Source organism: Dermacentor albipictus, chromosome 2 (assembly GCF_038994185.2).
Source record: "Dermacentor albipictus isolate Rhodes 1998 colony chromosome 2, USDA_Dalb.pri_finalv2, whole genome shotgun sequence".
In the NCBI taxonomy this organism is placed as follows: domain Eukaryota; kingdom Metazoa; phylum Arthropoda; class Arachnida; order Ixodida; family Ixodidae; genus Dermacentor; species Dermacentor albipictus.
Genome location: NC_091822.1, coordinates 98,121,109 through 98,128,356, shown reverse-complemented (window position 1 = coordinate 98,128,356; position 7,248 = coordinate 98,121,109). Strand labels below are relative to the sequence as shown.

The 7,248-nt window shown below is 42.1% G+C and overlaps 1 long non-coding RNA gene across 1 annotated transcript; it reads left to right on the top strand.

The window, feature by feature from the left end:
* Nucleotides 1–323: 323 nt before the first annotated feature.
* LOC139055491 (uncharacterized) lies at nt 324–7,013 on the top strand. The gene is made up of 4 exons (XR_011511799.1): nt 324–541; nt 2,883–2,965; nt 3,577–3,799; nt 6,999–7,013. It is a non-coding gene; the product is annotated as an uncharacterized lncRNA (long non-coding RNA).
* The last annotated feature ends 235 nt before the right edge of the window (nt 7,014–7,248 follow it).

Genomic DNA, 7,248 nt, shown 5'->3' with positions numbered 1-7,248 from the left:
GATTTGTTGCCTTCGAGATCGAGACGATGTGTCGTCACGGAGGAAATCTCGGAGGCTATGCTTCAACATTGCCATCGATACTGAATCATTGTTTCAACGCAGATAATTGCGATTTGCGCAGCAACATAATTTATTTTATTACACTTTGTGTATAACTGACAGCTTTGCAAAAAAATTATAGGAGTTCTTCCCGAACGAAATATTTTTGAAAGTTTTTTACCAAACTTAGCGAAATGTACAAAAAATAACAAGCAACATTGAAATTTGTTTCTTTTTTTTGCGCGTTTGGTTGTTTGGCATTTGTTTTCGTCGCCATTTTGCTTTTTTGCGTGGTCTCCGTGTGCGCGTTGTGTGCGTCGTGAGCTGTAAGCATGCGTGTGCGTTGTGATCTGCTGTTGCGCTACAAGAGACATTTTTGCCAAGAGCGTTGGGAGACGAAAAGCTGAATGTGCCCGTCCGTCCACTGGCTGACGCGGAGGTATGCCACCGACTGGCCTGCGTGGAAGCGTGCATGAAGAATGGAGCGCCGGCTGACCCGACGGTAGGCACGTTTCTTGTCTGTATAACTGATCGGCAACGTTCTCACTGGTGTCGTAGAAGTCGCGGGGCGCTTTTTTTGTCTCTGTGTACGTCGGGCAGACTTGCGCCTGTGGCGCTCGTGCTGTGTGAGTCAACCACTCCGAGCTGTATGTCTGATTCACGCGTGGTGCACGGCGTCGGTGTTTCAAAACATTTCGTGCCGGGCCGGTCCCGGGTGCATGTGTAGCGTGTTGCATGCTCATTCGGTCCATCAAGCGCCAAGGTGCGGTCATGTCTGTTTAAGCTGTGTATTTAGCAGCCTGGCCTATTCGTCTGTACTACACGGTAGCCAAGTTTATCGCGAACTGAAATGCACGAAACCACTTAAAACAAGGGCGCCTGTTCCTGTGTTGTCATGTTCGTCCCCACCCTTTGCGGTAGCTTAGTGTTGCACGACTGGCCTTGAGGCCGCAGGTGCAACTCCGGCTGCGGCAGCCGGATTTCGATGGGGCGAAATGCAAAAAACGCTCGTGCTTGGATATGGGTGCTTGTTAAAGATCGGGGTCGTGGTCAAATTTAATTCAGTTATACACTGCGGCGTACCTTGTAGTGAGATCGTGGCTTTGGATAGTAAAATCACAGAATTTGAATGTTTAACTTGCTTGACCCTGTTTTAAGTATTACCGTTGCAGCAGGACCCATGCACAGCCGTTTATATGAAAATCGAATTGGCGGACCGTCTTTTCCTTGTATTGTCATCAAATAATAATGCAGAAATGTCGTGGCCGATACCGTGTCATGCCTAATAAACGCGGATCGTCCTATAAAACAGGCTGGTTGATCGTTAGCGAATCGAATGCTACCGTGTTGTAAAAAAGTAGAAAAAAAATGCCTAAAGCGCATGTGATTGACGCCACCAGTTTCTCTCTCAGCCCTGGGTATCTTTTTCATGTTGCAAAATTATTTCTGTGAAATTATTTGTGTGCTGTGGATATCTTAAAGAACAAGATTTTACTCAAACCTGTAGTGTATTAAGACTTGTTAATCCGGCGTTACTATAAATATATGCCTTCTTGCAAAAAGAAAGAAAAGTTATGAAAGCATGCAAGCCTCTGAATACGAGAGAGAAGATGTAACCTTTAGACCAAATCTGGGTTATTTTTCCCTTCAGAGGACTGACCCAAATTCCTACTTTTATGTTCGCACAGAAAAGTGCCTTGTCATAAAGATGTAATATCAGACACTTTCTTTTGAAATGTTTTTCTCTTAACCGCCCTGTGAAAAACTGTTGGTAAAAGAATTCGGTTCTTGCTATTTCAGTATACCTAAAACATATGCAGTGAACAATAAAAATATTCAACTAATTCATTCAGTCACATAAATAAAATACATTGCTAACACAGTAGCTGGTAGCAAGAAACACTTGGTTACATAAGCATCAAGCACTTATATACATTTTTTGTTATTGATGGCATTTCACTGTGTAGCTGATATGTAATACTGCATTTATAAAATACTTAAATAGTGGCATTTATAAATACTTAAATAAAATAGTGGCATCCACAGCATCTGGAGAAGAGTGCAGGGCACATTGTGTCTGATACTAGTGCAAACTTGCGTGACACATCAACAGCAGGCAACAATCTTACACCATCTGTTTAATGGTTTCTGTGAATATAAAAAAGAATCTTTAAGGCCCTTCCCTGCATGTGCGAATGTACTTTGCCACACCGAATAAACAGTGCTAACATAACAAGAACCAGTTGAACATGCCCTTCCACATCAAACGTTCCTGTGTACACGCCCTGTAATATTTATGGAAGTACAGGTGTCGAGGCCCTCTAGCCAGTTTACGTATGGAACTCCATGACTCGGGACAAAAAAGCACACTGCAGCAGTGCATGGGTCTAGTAGTATTCAGTCCGTACTAGAATTTATGAGGAATATTGAATACTGAAGCATATTTAAAAAAACCTAGATGTATTGATCATACTGATTTGTTCCCTTTTGCTGCTTGAAAGAAATACCCATTAATTTTTTTAATAATTTTGTGGATAAACATGCCTATTCTTGAATTCAAAACTATCTGTGCAGCATGTGTGAAGACCTGCAACACTTTAATGGAAGGCTTCTCGGCTTCACTCGACTATCACGAAGTGTCATGCATCCGACTCATGTTAAATACCAGGCTCGCCAAATCACGCTTCAGTGACTGATGCACAAAAACCGAAGGGTCGCAAAATTCATTATTAAGTGTGAGATATTTTGCTGCATAAGGAAGTAGCATTTGGTGCTTTATCGCTGAAATGGTTGAAGTACATATTACTTTTATTCAGCGGTTGTATTGCTTTCTCATTATGCAGAAGCTGGCAAGAGAGTGAAGAGGCTACGAAAAATCCTCAACATCGAGAGCAAGCCAGAAGAACCAGTAATTGCTTGCACACAGGTACGCTTATTGTGTGCTGCCAGTTGTTCTCCCTTCTTTCTTTTGCTTTCTTTTTTGGCAATATAGTGTATTTGAAATGATTCCGTGAACAAAGCAAGATTAAATCAGTGTTTCCCAACTTCTGGCCCCTGGAATCACTTGACATAGCGAAAGGGATCTGTATGGATCACTTAATGATTTGCAGTTGATCTTGCGATGTGTGACTATGACTAAAATTGATATCTGGGCAGCATGGTGGCAGGTAGCAAGCCGTTGCAGGAAAGTTGCTGGTGGTGTATGCTACTTAGCAATAATTAACAATGATCGTGTACGAGATCACGCTCACTGACGACAGCTTGTGTATCAGTGGGCAACCAGCCGGCAACTACTAAGTCCACCTCTGAACAACTTATATTTGTTCGCACACGTGCACATGTGCTGCAGTGTCAGTAACTGCAAGCAACTGTCAAAGAAATGCCTCTGCAATGGAAACCATGCAACGGTGCTGCAAGACATTTGTTTTTCTTCTGCTGTCATTTATGGCTTGTCCTTTTGATGATAAATTGTTCACCTTTATGCTCTGTGTGATCAAAAGTGAGCTTTTAAAGTGTCGCTTAATTTTCTGTGTACAGGTTGACATTGGTGGCCGGACGCTGATTGATAAGAACATCCTCGATCAGCTGAGCCAGGCCTGTGACTGTACCAGTGGCCGTGGAAAATTCGTCAGGGCACTTTTGCACCACGTCTTTACTGATGGTGGGCTCCACAGCAAGCCGCTGCTTGGGGGAAGAGCTGCCTACGTGGCGAGACGGTTCAAGAGGAGGCCCTCAACACTGTATGCTTGGAGACCGATAGGTGTGTACGCTATTTTAATAGTCATGTAGTCTTAAGTAATGAAATCAGAACATGCATATAAGTTGAAGAAAGGCTATTTGTACAAACTGTACTGTTAGCAACTGGATAAAGTATAGTAAGTGTTCCTAATATTTGGTGTAGAAAAACAAATAGTTCCCTTCTTTCATTATTTACATTATGGCCACAAAGTTATGCACAAATTTTAGAGGTCTCATAAAAGAAATGATTGGTTGAGCTATAGATTGATCACAGCTGCTTAAAAGATACTGATGGGCTAGTTGGTGAGCCATGATATTGAAGCAGCACACTTACATCTGACACATACGCGTACACATAGAAAGGACATACACAGGCGCTGGACTGCACATTTTACAATATTGCTTAAAGACGACCCGTCTTTTGTAGTGCCACTTGAGAAGCACACGTGCTCTGATGGCAGTAAGGTGTGACAAGAGCGAGAGTAAAACACAAAAATAAAAAACAAATAGAGGTGACATTTTTGGATTCCCACCCTGAATAATCAAAGTCTAAATAGCGGCATGCTTTTTCAGAGAATGATACCAAGGTGCAACCGATAGACCTACCTTTCCATTTGTCAGTTTCTGTTGCTTTGTTTGTTATGTTCCCTGCGCAAAACTTCCGTATCTTTCAGGACAGGTTTGCAGCCCCAATCCTTGCAATGATAGGCTAAATGACTTGTATCTTTAGCCGTGCAGGGATAAATGTGCATTTAGCCTTGTATATTCAAGCACCTGCATGTCTGCCCAGTGTATGCCTTGTTACAGGACAGAAGGATCCTATAAACCACTCCGTCTGCACAAGTGACATAGGGCTTTCGATGGTTGATTGCACAGGGACTTGTTCTTTTTTTTTGTGCCATTCACCTTTTTGCACAGGATCAACAACTGCACAGGTGTGGTAAACACTACATCAACGCCTGCCCTTTGATCGACCTATCTTTTGCAGATTGTGGGAAATTGTGTGTACATAAGGTATGACTGCGTTGTCTTGACAGTCCTTGTGACTGCAGTGGATCCGCTCACTTTTTTGTGTTTAGTAACCTGAAACGTATCAAGAGCTTTGATGGATACCTAGGGCTCCTGAGGCAGGTTACCTTGTTTGTGAAGCTGGTTTCACATTTGTGATGGCATGATTTTTGCAGTGCGTTAAGAAAGCAAGAGCGGACAATCGCCCTCTTCACAAGCTTTGAATGTGCCGATTGGTAGGGAAGGACAGATTTGTTGCTCCTTGGTTCATAATACCAACATACACACCATTGCAGTGTTTTATAAATGCCTCACGTCATTGTTACTAACACATAAGCTACCTATCAGCGGTTTTATTAAGTTTTTAGACCTTGGTGCATATGTATCCTCTGATCAAATCTGTTGGTCTTATGAGCCAAGGAGCAACAAAGCTGTCCTTCCCTACCACTCGGCCCATTCAAAGCTTGTGAAAAGGGTGACTGTCCACTCTTGCTTTCTTAACACACTGCAAAAAACATGCCATCACAAATGTGAAACAAGCTTAACAAACCAGGTAACCTGCCTCAGGAGCTCTGGGTATTCATCGAAGCTCTTGATCAGTTGCAGAATGCTTACATAAGAAGACAGAAAAGGCGAGCGGATCCACGCACAGTCACAGGGCATTACAAGCTGGTCATGCCTTATGTACTCACAATTTCCCAAATCTGCTAAAGATAGGTCACAGGGCTGGCATTGATGTGGTGTTTTGCGCACCTCTGTGATTGTCGAGCCTGTGCAAAAAGGGGAATGGCGCGAAAAAAGGAACAAGTGCCTGTGCAATCAACCACTGAAAGCCCTGTGTGAATTGTTCAGAGAGAGTGGTTTATAAGCTCCCTCTGTCCTGTAACAAGGTATACATTGGGCAGACGGGCAGGTCCTTGAGTGCGAGGCTAACTGAGCACAATTATCACTACATGGCTAAAGATTCAGATCACTGAGCGTTTCATTGCAAGGATTGTGGCTGCAATCCCATACTGAAAGATACGCAAGTTGTGCGCAGAGAACACAAACAGCAAACGGGAAATTCTTGAAGCAATAGAAATTGACAAATGGAAAGATAGGTGTATCAGTTGCCCCTCAGTATCATTCTCAGAAGAAGCATGCTGCTATCTTGGACTTTGGTTATTCATAGTGGAAATCCAAAAATTTCATCTTTATTTGTGTTTTTTGCGCATTTTATCCTTTCTCTTGTCACACCTCACTGCCATCAGGGCATGTACGCTTCACAAGAGACACTATAAGAGATGGGTCTTTGAGCAATAAAGCAGTAGTTGCAGTCCGGCGCCTGTGTATGCCCTTTCTAAGTGTACGTGTCAGATGTAAGTGTGCTGCTTCAAGATCATAGCTGGCCAGATAGCACACATGTATTCCTAGGTCGACTTCTGCACCAGCTATTTCTGATGGCACATTTTAATATATGCTCGGCGATTTGCTATGTGCTGGCTATCTTATAGCTTTGTTTCTTTACTAAGAAAAACCTGCACTATTTTTCAAGACTTCTTGGGTTAACTTAGCGCTTATTGTTATTATAAAGTGTCAAATATATATGTTGCATGAAAGGCTCACTCTAGCAGGAACTTAGTGAATGCACAGAGAGGAAGAGCCCCATCACATTCGTGTGACAGTCACATTGAGCATGGAGCTGATTTAGTTCATTTGCTGCATGTCTGACCACCACTGCTGTCATGTGTAAGCAGCAGGCTGCACCTACTTTAAAGATGAATGTTTTCTCTTAAATCAATTAAGGGGTGACAGGAAGTAGTAAATTCCAGATGCAATGTTTTCACTTGCTATGTTCAAGCTTTGCATTGCCATAGTGACCATCAGATAATTTAAAGCATAATGCTATTTGTAACAACACTTAATCAAGGATAAAACGAAAATATTACAGGATTGTTGGGCAGATAATTCGAGCATGAAGCTAGTTTAATCTGCATAGAAGCTCACTTGTATACTTTTTGTCTAGCAGCTTGTACAAAGCTCTTGCCACATTTACCATGACTCCTTATACTGTTATTATAGCTCCTTATGCAGAACATCAGTAGTACATGGATTAAACATGAAAGCTTCTAGTAGATATTTATTTCTTAGTTTTGTGGTTTAAATAATCACTATTGCCTGCTAATTTAATTTGCTAAAGCTGCACATTGTTTCATTTACTCATATGTTTTCAGGATACGCCTGCTCAGTTTCCGGGAGTCAGTGTTCCGTACATCAAGAAGAGCCTATCCTTGCTTCTTTCGTGATAAATAAAATGAAGTAAGACCATGCCTTTTCATATGCCTTCTTATTTGTTACTGCTGGCTGCACCTCATATTCAGCCTCAGTAAGCATTATCTTACATGAAGTCATTGCATTGAGGACTGAATGCAATGACAACTTTATGAAGATGCTGCGCAATACAATGACAACCCAGTGGAAAAA